This window comes from Papio anubis, chromosome 4 (assembly GCF_008728515.1).
Source record: "Papio anubis isolate 15944 chromosome 4, Panubis1.0, whole genome shotgun sequence".
Classification (NCBI taxonomy): domain Eukaryota; kingdom Metazoa; phylum Chordata; class Mammalia; order Primates; family Cercopithecidae; genus Papio; species Papio anubis.
In genome coordinates this window covers 33874073-33895280 of record NC_044979.1, presented here as the reverse complement: position 1 = coordinate 33895280, position 21208 = coordinate 33874073, and the positions used below count along the sequence as shown (strand labels likewise).

Sequence of the window (21208 nt, the reverse complement as noted above, 5' to 3'; positions counted from 1 at the left end):
ATAGAGCCTGGAGCCATCATAGCAGGATACTATTGCAAATCTTTGCAGCTAGGATTCTTGAGCAGCAGAAAGATTCACATAGCAACTAGGAAGCCACAAAAGGATATGAGGTGGTAAAAAGGTGTAATGATTAAAGAAAAAGTGTTTCTTTGATTGCTCGGCTGCCAACACTCACAAAGCAAAAATGCCTTAATAGACAATGATATTAAGGATATAAACACATCTATCTTTGACGTGTTCCATCATGCTTGTTATAGGACTTCCAACATAAGCTCATCTTTATTCTTCATTCACTTGGTATGTTGTTGGTGCCACATCCATTAAGGATGATTTATATTGACGGATGGATGCTATATGGTACCCATTGAATATCTTCTCGGTTCCTTCTCTTTGGAACTTCCTACCCTACCCACAAACTGTAAGTAATGTTAAACAAAGATAGGCTCTCCTTATCCTTATATATAATGTATATGTCCTACCTTCAGACTATAATTGATTGATCAGAACTAGACACATGGCCCACTCTGGTTTAATCTCTTCCTCTCTGCCCAGGATTTGGTACTGTTTAAGCTATCTTGTGATTTATACAAAGTAAAGTTTACACTTACCTACTTGAATCGTGGTACTGGGGTTGTATTTTATTGTTTCATATCTTTAAATGTCAATGGAATTGAGAGTTTAAAAATAATAAAACAAAAAGAAAGAGTTAAAACAATTAAATATGATTTTGCAACAAACTTCCTAATTTTCCCAGCCAATGATATAGGGGGAGAATAAATCATCCTTTTAATATTGATGTAAGAGTGCTTTTTGCTAATGATAACAGTGATAATGGGGTTTTTTTGGTAATAAAAAATAGCAAAATGGTTTATTGTTAAATATATCATTAATTATTAAAAAGAATATAAATGCAGGTAGTTTCCCATTTTTAATGTTGGTTCTGTCTCTGATGTCTGAAACTATGAATTACTAAGTCATCAGCTAGCTGACGCCTCTTCACCAGGACTCGCAGAGATGTTTGCAACAAGGGCAAAGCCAATGGCCCACTGTGCACTAATATGCCTTCTTAGAGTGAGGGATAGAGAACAAGTTTCAAGACATTCTTCACCTCCTCTGGTCTCAGGTCTTCAACTCTTTTCTGTTATTTTTAGTTCTAATGCCAAATTATTCAATCAATCATTCAATCAAACATAGCTTAGAAGATAAACCTAGTGAAAAGAGTAAACAGAATTTCTCTGCAAATAACGTGTACTCCATTATCTTTCCTCACTGTGATATTTGGCATTATATCACGGTACTTCTCAAATGTCAATGTGCATACAAATCAACTGGGAATTTTTTTTTTTAATGCAAAATCTCCACCTCACCCAAGACATCTGATTGTGCATGTCTTGGGTGGGGCTCAGATTCTGCATTTGCAACAAGTTCTCAGGTGATGAAAATGGTCCTCACTTCAAACAGCAAGGTTCTAAGGTACAGTGGGAGGATAAGAATAGATACCTCCTCCCAAGTTAAGAAAAATACTCCAGAGTATACTAACCTAATGAGATTTTTTTTAAGTGTGAAAAAGGTCCTTAACCCAGAAAATGCCAAATGCTACTCAAAGGGAGCCCGTCACGTGGATGTAAGAGTAGTCAACTTCTAAAACTTGCAGCTGAATGTCATTTTGGGTTTTGACAAATATTGTAACTCTACTTCAAGAGTAAAGTAAAGGAAAAAGGAACGTTGATATTCTTGTGGTCATTTTTACATAGAATTTCTCATCAGATTAGTTGGTGGAAGATTTTTAAGGAAACAAATTCCTATGACTCAACAAAACCACTGAACATGATTTTGATGTGCAGAACCAGGTTTAAGCTTGGACCCAGTAGGTGATTCTAATACCTTCTACTGGTTAAGACCCTCTAAATAGTAATTACAGTGTGCTCCTAATAAATGTTTCATCTAGTTTAATATGGTGAGGCTCTGTTCATATCAGAGCCCATGTCAGCAAAACATTATTATTTGAGCTGATGGTAATCTCATTGCATTAGAAAATCTATTTTAATAGCTACCTCACTGCCAGATAATGGAAAAACATTATTTTAGTACATTATTGATATACAATATTTTATTTGATTGTATTCATAAAGTTCAAAAATATTATTTAATATGGTTTTTAAATGATACATGGGTAATTATAACTGGTCTAGAGAACAGGATTCTTTTCTAGGTCCTTTTTTTTAAATACAGTAGCTTTCAGTAGTTTACAGTTTGTTTCTGTATATATCACCACATTTAATTCTGAAACAACCTGATAAAATAGGTACTATTATTTTCCCCTTTACAGTTGAAAATTCTAAGAGAGGTATTTGCCCAAAGTCACAAAATTAGTAACAAAGCCAGGAGTTAAACAAGTCTGTCAGATACTTATTCTCAACCCTTATGATACACTGCTAGATTTTAATCACTGTAAGTAATGTTAAACAAATATATTGTTCAAGTCTTACTGAAATCTGCTTCTCATTTTTGTAAAAACTTAAATGTTTGATCTATAATTTATGACTTGATCAGATATAAAATTTGATCAATACCCTTTATTTTCCTGGTACTATATTTTCCATCCTCTGTTCTCCATGCAAAGGCCAGATTGAGAGTTGAGTAGCAGAAGGAGATGAAAGCTGAATAAAATAGAAACCATTCCACTGGTACAGTGTTCTTGTATTCCCTTTTAGAAGAGAGATTTTTAAAGGGTTATTTTATCACCATCTGTGAGAAATTCAGCTTAAATGATAAAAAAAGTTTTTAAATAATTTATGGAGAAAATTGTGCTCTAAACTGTGAAAAAGATTTCTTAACAGAAAGATGTGGAAACTGGTAAAACAAGTTCAAAAAAATTACCTTTTTCCTATGACATAATCCCGATGTCACTGAAGAATGCTGAACCTTCACATGGACTGTGGGAGAGGAAAGAAATATACTTACATCTATCTCATGACCCTAGAGATTTATACCTCTTAAAATTTATATGCCTCTTTACAGAATTACAAAATTCTTCAGCAGCTGAATGCCATTCCTCTTAGTCCAACAGATGTCTTGCACATTTTCTTCTCAATGGAGCCAATGTTTATTTCTATTAGAAGACTCTAAGTCACACGTTGTTTGACACTTCTAGTTTATCTTTAACTCGAAAGGTTAATCTAATGCTTTCTCCACTGCATATTACAAATACTTCTGAGAGTAGCAACTTCATATAGGGAAACGGTTCAGAACATGACATTTTACCCACCCAGAGTCCTAGTCCATCACATGATTTGTGAATTCTAGGCCTCTGTCTTATTTTGAAATGCACTGCCCCACTCACCATGTAGTCGCATCTTTGCATGGCCCAGGTCCCTATTCCGGTTCAAGGTTCCCATCTCCCAGCTTCTTGGTATGCTGGAGGCTGGGAGCTCCTACCTGAGCCTGCTCTATGAATTGCACTTTGCAGAAATGAGCTTCCTGGTTCAAGGCTTTACTCAATCCACTGTATTGTAGATATGGAGATACAAAGCTCCAGTTCTCTTGCTTTTGTTTGAACAACTGCCAGGTCCATCCCACATTCAGCAGTCCATGGATTCAGCTGAAGCTACTGCTGTAAATGCAGTTCAACTTTTCTTTCTGCCAAATCCTGTTTTCTCACACGTGTAGGTCCTAAGAACACTCTCCAATAAAGCTCCCACATAGAGATCTCAGAGATTTAGAGATTCTCACCACCACCAGTGCCCTGGAACACTTCACCTCACTGCAAAGACAACTTTCATAAGTCTTTTCATTCATCCAGCAAAAGTTTTTCAGGTTTCCACTCTCTCAGGCATAGTATTAGTTGCTGAGGATACAATAATAATTTAGTACCTGATCATGTATTGATGATCCTCTGGTAGGATTTATTTTTTTAAAAAAGTATTTGCAATAAATTGTGATATTTGCTACACCAGGGGAAATCCAAGTAGGGAGGACCAAATACATTTATGGGGATTAGAGAGGCGTCTATAAAGGCAATGATCCCTTGCTGAGAACTAAAAGAGAAATAGGATGACCTGGGTTGTGGGAAGTGAGGTATATTTCAGGAAGAGGAAACACTGGTTTTAGAGATCCTGAGGGCAGTGATAGTATATGAGACACCGAAAGATTTTCAATGTATTTACAATTTAGGGTGCATAACATAGGAGTGGCAGAGCCATAGTAAAGCATTCCATTGAAGGATTTTTTTTTAATTTTAACCAAATCATTGAGGTATATAGACACATAATAAAGTATATATTTAACATATAAAATTTGATAAACTTAGATATATATATAATATATATGAAACTACCACCACTATCAAGGCACTGAAACATATTTGTCACCCCAAAGATTTACACAGGCCCCTGTGTAAATGCTTTCCCCTAGCCCTCCCCAGTCCTAAGGTAAACACTGATCTATTTCTTAACTTTTAGGTACAGGGGTGCATATGCAGGTTTGTCATATAGGTAAATTCATGTCACGGGTTTGCTGCACAGATTATTTCGTCACCCACATACTAATCCTAGTACTCAATAGTTGTATTTTCTGTTCCTGTCCTACCTCCCACTCTTTATTCTCTAGTAGGCCCCAGTATCTGTTGTTCCCCTGTTTGTATCCATGTGTTCTCATCATTTAGCTCCCACTTACAAGTGAGAATATGTGGCATATGGTTTTCTGTTCCTGAATTGGTTTGCTAAGGTTGATGGCCTCCAGCTCCATCCATGTCCTTGCAAGGGACATAATCTCATTCTTTTTAATGGAGGCTTAGTATTTCATGGTGTATATATACCGTATTTTCCTTTTCCAGTCTACAACTGATGGCCCTTTAGGTTGATTCCATGTCTTTGCTTAGTGCTGCAATGAACACACATATGCATGTGTCTTCATGGTAGAACTAATTATATTCCTTTGGGTATATAGCCAGTAATGGAATTGCTGGATTGAACGGTGGTTCTGTTTTTAGCGCTTTGAGAAATCACCACACTGCTTCCCACAATGGTAGAACAATTTCCACGCCTACCAACAGTGTATAAGCATTCTCTGTTCTCCACAACCTCGCTAACTTCTGTTATTTTTTGACTTTTTAGTAATAGTCATCCTGACTGGTGTGAGATGCTACCTCATTGTGGTTTTGATGTGCATTTCTCTAATGATCAGTGATATTGAGCTTTCTTTCATATGTTTGTTAGCTGAATGTGTGTTTTATTTTGAAAAGTGTCTGTTTATGTCTTTTGCTCACTTTTTAATGGAGTTGTTAGGGTTTTTTTCTTGTAAATTTATTTAATTTCCTTTTAGATGCTGGATACCAGACCTTTCTCAGATGCATAGTTTGCAAATATTTTCTCCCATTTTGTAGGTTGTCTGTTTACTTTGTTGATAGTTTCTTTTGCTGTGTAGAAGCTCTTTAGTTTAATTAGATTCCATTTGTCAATTTTTGCTTTTGTTGTGTTTGCTTTTGATGACTTCGACATGAAATCTTCCCCAATTCCTATGTCCAGAATGGTATTTTCTAGGTTGTCTTCCAGAATTTTTATATTTTAGGGTTTTACATTTAAGTGTTTAATCCATCTAGAGTTGATTTTTGTATATGGTGTAATGAAAGAGTCCAGTTTCAGTCTTCTGCATATGGCTATCCAGTTATCCCAGCAGCAATTATTTAATAGGGAATCCTTTCCCCATTGCTTGTTTTTGTCAGCTTTGTTGAAGATCAGATGGCTGTAGATGTGAAGCTTTATTTCTGGGCTCCTTAGTCTGTTTCATTGGTCTATGTGTCTGTTTTTTGTACCAGTACCATGCTCTTTTGGTTACTGTAGTCCTGCAGTATAGTCAGATAACGTGATGCCTCCAGCTTTGTACTTTTTGCTTAGGATTTCCTTGGCTATTAAGACTCTTTTTTGGTTTTATATTAATTTTAAGATAGCTTTTTCTGGTTCTATGAAGAATGTTATTGATAGTTTAATACTATTTTTGTCATTATAAGGTATCTTACATTTCTAGAGTATTATATAAATTAAATCACAAATATTTTCTTCTGTGTCTGGCTTCTTTCACATGGTATAATTATTTTGTGATTCATTCATGTTGTTGCATGCATCAATATTTCATTCCTTTTTATAGTTAAGTGGTATTCCTATGTTTAAATGTATCACAGATTGTTTATTCGTTTTCATATAGAAGGACATTTGGGACTTTTTTTTTTTTTTTAGGTATTATAAATAGAGCTACCAAGAGCATTCATGTACAAGTCTTTGTGTGGACATATGCTTCCTTTTCTTTTAGGTAAATACCTAGGAGTGGGATGGCTAGACCATATGGAAGGTGTATATTTAACTTTGTACAAAACTGCCAAAATGTTTTCCAAAGTGACTGTACCATTGTACAACCCCACGAGCAGTGTGTAAGAGTTTCAGTTATTTCAAATCCTTACAAAGTGTTGGCATGGTCAATTTCCTTAATTTTAGCTAATATTTGCATAGTAATATCTTACTGGGGTTCAAATTTGCATTTCCTTACATATTTCACATGTTTTTAAGATTTTGTATTTTTCATAGGTTATAAGCAATTTGATTCTGACGTGTCTTGGTGTAGTTTTCTTCATGTGTTTTATGCTTGGTGTTTATTGAGGTTTTGGTATCTCTAAGTTTTTAGTTTTGATCACATTTGAATAATATTTTAGTGACTGTTTTATCAAAAAAATTGTTTTCTCTTCCACTCCCTCCCTCTTTTCTCTTTCAGAAAATTCAATTGCACAGACATTTGGTCACTTGAAGTTGTCCCACAGCTCTGTAATCTCTGTAATAGTCTGTTTACTCATTGTTTTCTTTTTCATGGTTGAGAAAGCGTTTCATTGACACAAGGGCAGCCACACTACATGATAGAGAGTTATTACTCAAATCAGTCTCCCCAGTGGCTCAGAAGTTAGGGTTTTTCAAGGATAATTTGTTGGTCAGCATACTAGGAAATGAGTGCTGCTGATTGGTTGGGGATAGCATCACAGCAGTGTGGAAAATGGTCTTCCTATACTGAGTTCACCTCTGGGTGGGGTGGGGCGGGCGGGAGAGAGAGAGAGACAGAGAGAGAGAGAGACAGAGAGAGAGAGAAGTTTGATAGGTAATATATAAAAGTGAAATGAAAGGAAATTGGTGTGGAGAAATTTCACAGTTCAACTTTATGTTGCAAAAATATATCTACACTTTATTCTGTATATCTTAAATGTATTTCTTCCATCTACTACTTGCTCACCAGGACCTCAAAGACATCACTCCCCATACCAAGCAGATGAATAAAAAGAACACTCAGAAAAGATATGGATATATGTATAGATAATGAGTTTTTTATTTTCCTAATATTAGACAAGATGGGAATGGAAAGGGAGTTGCATAGAATGTGTGTGTTGGGAGTGGGGTGTGTGTGTAGTGAGACGGAGGTTGCTGTGTATGACTCAAAATGAAAAAGCAGTGGAACAACTAGGTACCTGGAAGAGTGGAGGGGTATCAGAATCTTCTCTTTCAAGGATCAGGGCAGAGGGTGGGTGGTAGGGAGTGTGTAAGGGATTTAACACTTGAACTGTCCTATAGCATGAGTTTCACTGAACCATTGCCTACAGATACCGGGTAATTCAAACTAATGCACTCCCCGTCACTTTTGGCATCCTGGCAGAGGCTGTGACATGGGCTACTTAGATGGAAGTGGAGTTGTGAAGAAAACACTTTGCCCCATATCAGAGTTGGAATTAACTTGAACCAACTGGGCCTTCCTTCATGTGCTATACTACTACGGCATCTTATTACATCTTGTGTTACTACCTATCTGTCTCTCCTCTCTTGGTCCTCCTCAAAAACACCTCATTGCTTTCCTGAAATTTCTGTTTTCTTTTTTTTTTTGAGACGTGAGTCTGCCAGGTCTCCCAGGCTGGAGGCAGTGGCTTGACGATCTCGCTCACTGCAAGTCTTCAGCCCTGCTCACGCTTATTTCTCCGCCTCAGCCTCCCAAGGCTGACTACAGGCCCACCACGCTCAAGGTTTTTTGTATTTTTTAGTAGACGGGGTTTCACCATGTTAGCCAGATAGTCTGACATCTCCCACCTCGTGATCCACCCGCCTCGGCCTCCCAAAGTGCTGGGATTACAGGCTTGAGCCACCGCGCCCGGCCAATTTCTGTTTTCTTTAATATGAAATGCTGCTTACAGGAAGAGGTGAAAAGGATTAATAATGCAGTTACCCTAGTTAGACTATGACAGCAATATAGAATAATTAATAAAAAATTGAACGTCATAATAATTAAAAGAGAACTAGAAAAACCTAATGACTAGATACTTTTTTCTATAATTATATTTACATTTGACATTCCTTAGAACAGATTCTGAATTCTATATCCCTTGATCTATACCTTCTTTCCATTGTAGTTCAAAGTCTTATACATGAAAGTTCTTGGTAATTGTTGACGGACACTTATGGAATGGCTTAAGTGAAGCTCTTAACATGTCAAAGCCCCATTTTACCTCTGTAAAATTATTCTCTTAACTAATTCAATCCACTGTTTTTTTTTTAGAAACATGGTATATGCATACTACCCTAAAAATGAAATCCTGGGCCTGGCATGGTGACTCATGCCTGTAATCCCAGTACTTTGGGAGGCCGAGACAGGCGGATCAACTGAGGTCAGGAGTTCAAGACCAGCCTTGCCAACATGGTGAAATTCTATCTCTACTAAAAATACAAAAATTAGTTGGACATGGTGGTGCATGCCTGTAATCCCAGCTATTCGGGAGGCTGAGACACGAGAATTGCTTGAACCTGGGAGGTGGAGGTTACAGTGAGCCGAGATCGTGCCACTGCACTCCAGCCTGGGTGACAGAGTGAGGCTCTGTCTCAAAAAAAAGAAAAAAAAAAAAAAGAAGAAGAAAAGAAATCCTGTTCCCAGGATCTGAAAAGAACATCACAACAGTTCCATACATCTGACTCTACCCTAGTTCCCCTCCCTGGATGGCAGAGATTTTAATATAATTAAAACTAACTTGGAAATAGTAGAGGCAAGCTCTTAAAACCCTGACACTAGAGTGGTAGGAGATGGCATGTCAATTGACGGATTCGTTACCCAAGAAGAATGTATACATGCAACATGCTAGGTACAGGGAGAAAACCAAAGTTAGGCAAAGTATTTTGTCCACTTATTATCTATGTCATTTTCATAACCAGTAGAACCTCTCAATAAATCTCCTGGGCTTGGCCATGCCCACCGTGGCCCAACAATCTCTTAGTCCCTGTCAACTCAAGGCTCTCTATATACCCTCTAGTGTGTCTGACCAGTGACAGATCCATTTCAGTGAGTTGAACAGTAGAACCAAAGGATGACATTTCTTGTTTTTCTTTTTTTAATTTAATTTTATTATTATTATTATTATTATTATTATTATTACTATTTTTTGAGACAGAATCTCACTCTGTCGCCCAGGCTGGAGCACAGTGACATGATCTAGGCTCACTGCAGCCTCTGCCACTCGGGTTCAAGTGATTCTTCTGCCTCAGCCTCCCGAGTAGCTGGGATTACAGGTGTGTGCCACCACACCCAAATTTTTTTTTGTATTTTTAGTAGAGGTGGCATTGTGCCCTGTTGGCCAGCCTGGTCTCAAACTCCTGACCTCAAGTGATCCACCTGCCTTGGCCTCCCAATGTGCTGGGATTAGAGGCATGAGCTACCATGACCGTCCCGATGGCATTTTTTATGGCCTTCAGTTAAATTTTGCATTCCGGATGCTCAATATTTGGTTTCTAAAGTTAACTTCTGAACTTTCCATAAAAACTAGAAAGACAAATATTACTACTCCATTTGGAGTTTTTTATTAAACACCTCATAAATGTTATTTAGTTTGTTTCCACAAAATCTCTCTGAGTTAGGTAGCTCAGAGAATCTGAAACTTAAAGTTTAAATAACATGCCCAACATCACAGTCTACCAAGGGCAGAATGTGTCTACAGACAGAGCCTTTGATCACTGTACCTCTTTCCAGCTGCCAGAAATTTCCATCTAGGAAAACACTTTTGGCTGTGATTCTACTTGCCAGCCTCTTTCCATGCACATCTTCTCACCCCAAGTCAAACTTCTATTTGACTGAATTTTTCTCACTGAATAGTATTGAACTTTCCTCACTACATATCTAAATGTTAGGTAGTTAGGTAAATACTAAATAGTGAACTTTTCTCACTAAATATTAGGCATTCCTTTTTATTTTTAGCTGATGCTGTCTTCTCTCAAATTAGAAATTCAAGAAAATAATTATAGGGTAAAAAACAGAATGAGATCAGAAGGAAAATTAATAGCTCTTCTAACAACTAATTAGAAAAATTAAAAACGTATAATCAATTTAGTTTACGAAAACTTGGCGAAGGGAGTATTCTTTGTCAGGCACTGTGTCAATATCTATTGAAAAAAAATGCCTTCAATGTTGGAAACTAATTATCTTATTTGGCAGTTATTTTACATTCAAGAGCATAAAATAATATGACCAAGCGTCATCATTGTTTTTAACTTACTTTGTTATCGTAGCTTGATAGTTGATCATTGCAGTTAACTGACTTCACTGATTTAACCCATTTTCTAAAGTTCTTTACAGAGAGTGATTCTGAAAATCCTGAGTAACAGCAGTTTCCACAGTATCAGTGTCGGATATCTATAGAAAAAAATGCCTTCAATGTTGAAAACTAATTATCTTATTTAGTAGTTAGTTATTTTACATTCAAGAGCATAAAATAATAGGAGCAAGCATCCTCATTGTTTTTAACTTATTTTGTTGTTGTAGCTTGATAATTGATCATCTCAGTTAACTGACTTCACTGATTTAACCCATTTTCAAAAGTTGTTTACAGAGAGTGATTCTGAAAATCCTAAGTAATACCAGTTTCCACAATATCAGAGAGGTGTTGCTGGGAAGCAGCCATTACCATTAATAGAATTTATGTAGCTCAATTTTACTGCCACTAAAAGGTCAAATCTGAAAGGTTTCATTCATGTTATTTTCTTTTGAAAAAGTTACTTCTGTCAAAAATAAGTAATAGAATTTAAAAAATGGTCATTAATTTCACCTTTAATATGTATTCAATATTTTTCATCTCTCTAGACCTTTGCCCACTAATGATTGAGGTCTAGGAACATATTGCAAGTAGTATAACAACACATACATATGTTATTGGAACAATAAAAAAACACCTTTTACTGTGTCAAGACTGTTTACCAGATGAGATGATTAAAGGTATAGACTCTGCCTGAAGAAAGGATATTTTTCACTTAAGTGTCTTCTAATCAACAGCCAGTGCTAAGTGGCTCCTCTTTAAATAACAGAAGGCAACCTCTTAGAAGCTTTATCATGGGCTCTTCTCAGTGATAAATGGTTTTTAAGGGTGCTTTGTGAAAATAATGAGTCATCGTGAGAGTAATAGATAAGAGCTTAAACCTTAGATGTCAACACAGCCCAATCTGCCTGTTTTGTTAGGAATACATCTGTTAGCAACCAGCAACCCTTTATTCGCCCCAGCCTCTGTATCAGTCAAATTGATTCCTGGTATCTAAAGTTGTGGATGTCTTCTTAGGTTAATTCAAATTCCTGAGGGGTATCTCTATTGTTTTTACGAACCTCCCTGTATAAATAGGCCAGGAAGTTCTTCTCCGAGAAAACACCAAATGTCAGATGACGCCGGTGCAGCGGCGGCGTCCGGGGGCCTTGGGATGGGGAACAGCGGTGACTTCCGCGGAGGTTTTGTCAGTAGCGTCTCGGGCCGGGGTCGAGGCCGTGGACGGGCCGAGGCCGCGGAGCTAGCGGAGGCAAAGCCGAGGATAAGGAGTGGATGCCTGTCACCAAGCTGGGCCGCCTGGTGGAGGACATCAAGATCAAGTCCCTGGAGGAGATCTATCTGTCCTTCCTGCCCGTCAAGGAATCTGAGATCATTGACTTTTTCCTGGGGCCTCTCTCAAGGACGAGGTTTTGAAGATTATGCCGGTGCAGAAGCTGACCCGCGCCAGGTTCAAGGCGTTTGTTGCCTTCAGGGACTACAATAGCCACGTCGGTCTGGGTGTTAAGTGCTCCAAGGAGGTGGCCACTGCTATCCGCGGGTCAAACTCTCCGTTGTCTCCGTGCGCAGATCTTGTTCTAGGGGAACAAGGTCGTCACGCCCCACACCATCCCTCGCAAGGTGTCAGGTCACTGCGGCTCTGTGCTGGTATGCCTCTTTCCCGCGCCCAGGAGCACTGGCATCGCCTGTGCCCAAGAAGCTGCTCATGATGGTTGGTATCGATGACTGCTACGCCTCAGTCAGGGGCTGCACTGCCACCCTGGGCAATTTCGCCAAGGCCACCTTTGGTGCCATCTCTAAGACCTACGGCTACCTGACCCCGACCTCTGAAAGGAGACTGTATTCACCAAGTCTCCCTATCAGAAATTCACTGACCACCTCGTCAAGACCCGTACCAGAGTCTCGGTGCAGAGGACCCAGGCTCTAGCTGTGGTTACAACATAGGGGTTTTATACAAGAAAAATAAAGTGAATTAGGCCTGAAAATAAATAAATAAATAAATAAATAAATAAATAAATAAATAAATAGGTCAGGAAAATGAATAAAGGGGAAAACAACCAACCAACCCTTTAGTTACAGCTTGATTCTCATTTCCCAAACTATCATAGCCTTAGTTTTACAAAAGAGAGGCTGACCTTGATTGTGCCTCACTTAGGAAAATGACTACCTTATGCTAGTTAGAGAAGTGATAAGTCTCCAAGGTTTTATAAATAACAAAAGCAGATTAAAAAAAAAAAAAAAAAAAAAAAAGCCTGTATTTTACTCCTAATGGAGGCACATTGAAAAACAGTGCCATGGTGTGCAAGGTTATTAAACAAGTACATCTAACTGCTGGAAAGTCGAAATCTCACCTCACTGTTTGCAACCAGCAGGCTTTCTCCTGGCAATCCCTGGCTGTTTTAAGTGAAGACAGGAGAGGAGTTGCACAGCCAGCTTTCTCCATATGGGGTAAGGAAAAGACTGTGCAGAGGTAAAGTGCAGAATGCAAGTGCTTTAGGAAATGAGCTCCAGCTCTAGCTCTTCTTCACTGCATCAACATCAAATTTACTTGTAAAATCAAGCAGATACTAATGAAGTAGTTGCTCACAGGACAAATATATTGGAGTTTAATGAGCAATGCTAATAGCTAAGAACTAATAAGGATTATGAGGGACAGTCCAATGCCCAACATTATCACAGTTACATTCTGTCGGAAAAAAAAATGTTGACTTTTTGTTTCAATTTAAAAAAAGTATTAATACACTTTTTAAGAGCTATTGTAAAAACACCTGTGAGGAAATAAATTATATTTAAAGTGATTACTGTTAAGTAGCTATTAATATTAAAATGATGCCCATCAAGAATAATTAATGCATTATGAAAACAATATAAAAATCAGTATGCCTTTTAAATTATTTAATTTGGAATAATTCAGTTAAATATTTAGTGAAACTGTTAAGATATTTGTAAAACAAGAGTTGTAATATAAGACTTGGTGATCCTTTAGTACATGTGATGGTTTATCAGCTACCTATTGATTCAATATGGTTGCATAACAACCACCCACATAACATCAGTGTCCCAGCATAAATATTCATTTCTCACGTATTCCTAGTGTCAACTAATCTAGTCCAGACTGAACTTGGCGGCTCTTCCATTCTTGCTGAGGTTTCTTCACTTGCCTGGGAGTCAGCTGATCTAGGCTGGGCTAAGATGGTGGGTTGGCTTTTTTGCATATGTCTCTCATTGTTTTTCTAAAATGCACAGTTTAGCCTGATCATATCCTTCACAAGGTGATGGCAGAATCATAAAGTAGAAAGTGTTTCCAAACACTTAGGTCTCTTGAGGTTTAGGCTGAAAGTTAGCATACCATTTCTCATTTTATTGGCCAAAGCAGGTCACAAGGCCAAACTCTGGGATAGGAAATTATGCTGGATCACAAGGCGAGCACACTGCACAGTTGTATAGCTAAGTAAGGACACAGATGCAGGAAGAAATAAAGAGAGGAGGCAAATAATTCAGCCCACCATCACCCTGGATTCTGCTTTTGGAAATAAATATAAATCAAATATAAAAATCAGACATAATTCAATTGAATTCATTAAGTCTTATAATCAAAGTTTTCCTGTATGTTAAAAAAAGGAAAAAGAAAAGTGTATACTTCTAAAATCTGATTAATCTGGCAACTTGCATGTCATTTTATTTTTTGTTAATAAGAGGCAGAAAATACTAACACATTTTGTAACACAAAATAAAATTAGTATAATTAGTAACTGATATCAATATTTCATTATACCTGACAAAATAGTTCTAAATAGCCTACTGAATAATGTGTACCAAATTTGGAATAAACTGTGTTAAAGTTTTACCTATGAGTTTTAAACAATATGAATTGAGAATACGTGACCTACAAAAATATTTCAGTTACAGTTAGAAGAATCAATATCACTCACCTGTACTACTTAGGCTATTTGAAAGTTATTTTCTTTCCAACTAAATGACATGTCTTAGGGATGAGATTTAAAATTGTTGAAAATAAACTGCTTGCATTAGGCAAGTGCTGTTTGAGCACTTCCTTTCCACTTTGCTTAACTCACAACACCTTCTCTCTTAACAGTGATGTATCCTTTGATACTAGTGGGGAAATAAGAAGCAGGCTCTTAAATAATGGTCTTTACTGCAAAGACACCACACTACCATATATCTGAATTCAGAGCACCCTAGCATGAGTCCAAATACCCATTTCTTACAGAAATACACTTAAGACAGGAATAGACTGGATGTGTTAACTATTGGGACTTTAAAATGCAGTTTTTAAGTGATCAGGCATGTTTCCACCACTCGCATCTTATGTTTCTTGACTCAGATTAATTCTATGTACATTTTTCCTCTCAAATACATTTTCCTCCCATAGAAATTTTCCTCCCATATAAACTTATTTCATTAAGTTCAAGCTGTATTTGCCTGGGATGTGTTTAAATGTGTAAATTAACTTGAGGTAGCTATTACAATTATACAACAGAATTTTCCTATATCAGATTATGACATCCATGTATTTACTTATTAGTCATTAATATTTATTAGCTATACTTTGTCTCCTAGCCATAAATCCTTCACATTTCTTTCTTAGGTTATTCTTTGATATTCTTATTTCTACTCTTGGGAATGAAAATAGTTTTCGGTTATAATTACTAAGATTTTTTAATGGGAAAGAATATTCGAATACATATTTCTGGGTTGCTAGCATTTAAATGGACGGCCTCAGGTTTTTTTTTCATTTAGGGAGTTTTTAAATAAAGTAAACATTAATTTAATTACACTTTGAAATACATGTATAAGGTTTATTTTTATTTAATAATTTAAGTGGTATTTTAAAATAGTATTCAAGCATTTTAAGTCATCCACTGCTAAATTTACAGTGTCTTTAGTTTGAAAGGTCTCTGTTTTCTACTTATTATTTCGGAGTATAATGAACCATTCAGAATTTCAAAGATTTAAAACTATTTAAATTGAGTATGTAGGTGCAATTAGATTAATCATGTTGTGTTTGGATGGTTGCTATCTCACTCACTTATAATTCACACTGCCCATCCGTATAAAGATATTTTTTATCAATTTACAATTTAGAAAACATTCTGAATAAGCTTTGGTTAAAATTTTCCAAAGAATACAGGAGAGAGAAAGAGATAGCATGTTTATGATTCTGTTCTTCTCCTTTTAAGATTTCTCTTCTACAATCACAATAAAATACATATCACGGGTATATATTTTTTTGATGTACCTGAAAAACAAACTCAGATTTATAACCTCTGGTTAGAGTAGGGAAAATGTATTTATTTAATGTGTTCTAACTGTAAGAGTATATGGGCAATTTAAGTGACTGTCATATAGAGATACAAAAGACAGAATTTTGCTTTAATTTTCATGCAGAAATGTGTCGTTTTAAATTATTTTTAGTACAAAGATTGATATAATTAGTTGATGTTCAAAAAGTATTGTCAATTCTTCTCTGAAGTCAACCACAATAATAGAACAAAAAGAAGTGCAAACCATTACCAATGTCATTAGCAGTCACCTGACTCAGTGACTTGAAAATTGATGGCCAAAATAGAGGCATGACTACTTTAATTTGCTCACATTCATCTTGAAAGTCAAAAGAACGAACAGACTATTTTCAAAAGATGGGAAGAGGCAATTTATCTCTGTTTATACCGAACAGGCTCTCTCTACCCGTCGGCACCTATACATAAAGTAAACAGAAATAAAGGAGGTAAATGGGGACAAAACAAAATTGAGGTAGGGAAGGTGAGAAAAGATAAGTGTTTAAGTAAAAAATGACAGAGTGTTAGACACAGAATTTTTAAAAGGAGGAATTTGGTGATTTTTCCTTTGGTTCGATGGAAGATAAAAGGAAAAATATAAAAGAAGAATAAACAGACATGTTGCAGTGAGCCAGAAAGACAAATACAGTTAAGGTAGAAAAAGAAATCTGTGGAACTTGAAAAGGAACTAAGTATTATTACAGTTGAAAACTCTGAGTCCTTGATATTGTTGGATTCTAACTCAGAGAATAATGTAGTATCTATGATTTTATGCTGATATAAACAATCAAATGCATAAATAAAGAGTGAAAAGGATGATTTTTTCTTATTGAAAAAATTCAATTAATAAACGTAGAAGGAATGAAGGAAGAATTCAAAATAGCCATTGAGCAAGTACCATAATAATAATTATTGTGGGCATGATCATCAATGGTTGCTAAAATTAGTGAGTAAATACTTGAGGAGAAATTGGAAATTTGCATGACCTGATATATGTTTACCAAGGTACTTACTAATTACAAATTGGAAAAGAGTGGAGAAACTCAAGACCTACAGATAGATCTTTAGCCAAGTAATCACTAGTAACGTCGCTAATAAGACTGACATCATGTTCCTCTGATGTACATTTAGAAAGGCACAAAATTACCTCTGTAGCCTTCTTTCCAAAAATACATAATCCCATAAAAAAATTAGACAAAACCAAGTGAGAAATGTTCTATGAATTAACTGACCAATACTCTTCAATAGTATCAAAGTCCTGAAAGACAATGAAAAACTGAGGAATGCTCATAGACAGGAAGAGACTAAGCAGACAGGATAACTAATTGCAATGTAGAACTTCGGATCAAATTTTGGAAGAGAAAAAGGTAACTAGTGGAAAACGTGGTAAAATTTGAACAAGGTCTGTATTTTAATTAATGGCAGTGTACCAATGTTAATTTTGATTTTGATCATTTTACTATGGTTACATAAGATGTTAACATTAGGGGATGCTGGGAGAAGGGAATATAGAAACTCTATTATTTACTTTTTCGTTAAATCTAAAATCATTTCAAATAAGAGTTAAAAAATAATTCTGGGCCTCAAGCAAAAATTGTAGACACAAATTCTGTGGTAGGAATCATAATGTACTGATATATTCATTTATTTTAGTTGTGTTTGATGTTTGCTGTTTTTGATATACAAAATGGCATTTTTTCTTCTGTTTGAATGCTTTACAAGGCGTGACTCGGTCTTTGTTGGTCTTTTTTCTCATGGGTGATTACAGGGCACTGAAATTCCCAGCTCCAACCAAGATTCTGGACTTCAAACTCGGCCATGTGATGAGGGAATAGAAGAGCGGCAACCTTCTGGCATCTCTGTGGATTTGGGCAATTATCAAACCTGTAACAATCATAATAAACTAAAGTGAAAGGCCTTTGCTTATTCCTCTGGCACCAGGCAATTCTGGATCCCATGTTACAATGGGGGTATGGTGAGAGGAATAACCCCAAAATGTATTTAAATTCCCATCAAATGTCTGAATAGAGGTTTTAACCGGATTTAATTTGACTTAAAGAAAATAATAATATTTCTCTTATAGTCAAGATTGTGGATTAAGATTTATACTCACTACTCCTCCTGAATCTTCTGTTAAATACTAAATAAAACAGTGATGAAGAAATACTCATTCTTCTTTTTTGGAATAACCTATGAAACAGAAATTCTCTGACTTGAAATTATGTTATTACTAAATCCCACCACTCCAGACTTTGGAAAAATCTCTACTATTGGTCATTTGGCTCAGGTTTCTTTAACCCTATGGTTGCTCCATTCATTTTATTCTTAGGAGATTTGAGAGAATTGGCAATTTCAGGATGAGAGTCGCCATTTTTGTAACTTTGAGGTTCAAATTGGTGTGTTTATGAGAGGCTGGTCAAACAGCATGAAGCACTTCAGTGAAACCTCCCTTCTCTACTTAGCAACCAGATGAATATCTTCCTCTTGTTGTTTGATTTAGACAAGCAAGTAAACTGTTAATTTGCAAAGGACTTTAGTTTTCACTTGATTTCACCAAAGTTCCGAAAAGAAGCTCCCAGGGTACACTCTATCACTACCAGATTCTTTTTCTCCATGGTGCTTGAGTGTGCATTTCACTGAGGAAAAGAAAAGTTTGATAGATGGCTTATCTACAAAATAAATAACACAGTGTTTGCCAACTGCTGCTTTCTTTTATGCCTGGGTAACCGGGATTTGCATTAGACTCCAGCCACAATTTAACAGCCTAATTTATGGTGCTTCCAAGAGACCTGCTTTTTTTTTTTTTTTTTTTTAAATTTCTTGGACTGATCATCCAAGTTCACTCCATTGCCACATTAGTGATTTAGAGATTTCCATTTTCCCCTTGAAATTGCCATTTTAAGAATTTATAGTTGTACCCAAAGTAAATGTTATTTGATTAAGCATAAGATAGTTTTTAATAACTTTATTCCTGACTTACATGGCTTTCACTGGGCTTTGGAGTCAGACAAACTTTAATTCTTTGATCAGCACTTATTTCTAAGTTCTGTACCAACCAGAAATTAGAGTTATACATTTGTCCTCTAAGTTTTAAGATGTAATATCAACACTATGGGTTAGAATATACATTGTCAACAACTTAACAGGAAAAGGCTGCAGACTTGGCCATGAGACTTGCTGGTTAGTAAATTGAATATGTTAATATATATAAGATAGTTTGTCAATCAGAAATGAAAGCACAACTATTTTAGACAAAGAGCATTAAGTGCTTGACTGACTTAATTCTTCTTTCTCAGTTTGTGTGGTCTCCAACATGTGCTTAATTCCATGTTGGTCTGTCTTCATTTCTTTATTGATTCAGTCAATATGTGGAACGAACAACCTAGCAAGGGAAAATGTATTGATTCTCATCCTGTTATGCGTGTACCTTATGACTATCATTTCTCTTGGTAAGTAAATGAAATGGCTATCAATTATTTTTCCAAAGTGCCTAAGAGTAAGGAGTTTTATTATATATTTAATATATTTATAATGTATATAGGGTTGTATATATATATATATGATTGTTCATATTTTGGCTTTCTGGCTTCTGCCTCAAGCAAATGTGAATGAAGCTTGGATACCTCTGGGTACTGAAAGAGGGAAGTTGTTCAAGTCTTCAAAGCAACAGTTATGATCCTGCCACCCTCACCTTAAATCACAATGCTGTATCACTTCCATGTTTATTACTTTACTGATTAGTATGGAATAACAGCTCTGTGTTACTTTCTAGCGTGTGATGTTAGGAAAGCTACCAGACTTCTTTAACCCAAACTTTTCTAAATTTGAATGAAGTTAATAATTTGTACCTTGTACAGATACTGTTTAATCCATCACATTACTTAGAAAGTACATGGCACATTATATTTGGAAGCATAATAAATATTTAATACGTGGTAGTAAATTAAAAAATAATGTGTTCAATGTAATGGATATGCTTATACAAAAATCCATCACTTCTCACTCCCTTAGAGGTGATGACAAATCTAGGGGCATAATCTCAGAAAATTTGCAAGGAAAAACCAGGAATACATCTCATTTGATCTATGGAAGTCCCCAAACCTAAACACTAAAGATAACATTATTGATCATCTGTCCCAATCTCACCCACAAAGAAACTCCTCTTAGAACTTCACCTTGATTCTTTAAAACCTTTTAGTGACAGAGAACTGGCCTTTTTATAAGACCCATTCCTTAGTCTAATTTTGGGCAAACCTAACCATGAAGCTGAAATGTGTATCTTTGTTGTTGTTGCTTTTTTTAGAGATGGGGTCTTACTCTGTCACTCAGGCTGGAATGCAATGAAGTGATCATAGCTCACTGTCACCTCAAATTCCTGGGTTCAGGTGATCCTCCTAAGTAGCTTCCTGAGTAGCTAGGATCACAGGCATGTGCCACCATAACCAGATACTTTTAAAAATATTTTATAGAGACAGGGACTTACTATGTTGCCCAGGCTGATCTCAAACTCCTGGCTTCCAACTATCCTCCTGCCTCGGTCTCCCAAAATGCTCGGATTACAGGTATAAACCACTATAACATCTGACAATCCCTCCCAACCCCTGACTCCTGGTAACACCATTCCATTCTACTTCTCTGAGTTCACCTTTTTTACACTCCGTGTGTGAGAGAGATCATGAAGTAATTGTCCATCTATGCCTGGTTTATTTCACTTATCATAATGTCCTCCAGGTTCACCCATGTCCCATAGGACAGGATTTCCTTTATAAGGCCGAATAGTATTCTTTTGTGTATATATAACACATTTTTTGAATCCATTAATCTGTTGATAAGAGAAATAACTTCAAGAAATCTATTACATAACAGGTTGATCATAGGTGATAACAATGCACTGCATTGTTGAAAATTGCTAAGACAATAGATTTTAAGTGTTCTCACCACAAAAATGATAAGTATGTAAAGTAACACCTATTTTAACTAACCTGAAATAACCATTTCACAGTGTATAAATTTTCAAAACAACATGTTGTACATAATATATTTTTGTCAATTAAGAATAAAATAAAATACTTTAAAAAATAAATTAATTAATAAAAATAAAAATAGTTAAATTCATCCATGTTCTAGATTCAACATTTTATCAGGCAATAATGTCATTTATAAAATTTGAGTTTATAAACAGATAATTACTAATATTTTAATGTTAATGTTTTTCATTGCAGCCTATAAAATCTTATAACTCTACTAAAATCTCAGGTCACTGAAGTTCATTGGAATTATATAAATTTCGCACAGCTTTTGTCACTGTAAAATTTTT

General features: G+C 36.0%; 1 long non-coding RNA gene across 1 annotated transcript in view; it reads left to right on the top strand.

The window, feature by feature from the left end:
• LOC116274474 overlaps positions 1-18661 on the top strand; it is a 138086-nt gene extending 119425 nt beyond the window's left edge. The window contains exon 8 of the long non-coding RNA XR_004183132.1: positions 17660-18661. This is a non-coding gene — a long non-coding RNA (uncharacterized LOC116274474). The remainder of the gene's footprint in view (positions 1-17659) is intronic.
• The last annotated feature ends 2547 nt before the right edge of the window (positions 18662-21208 follow it).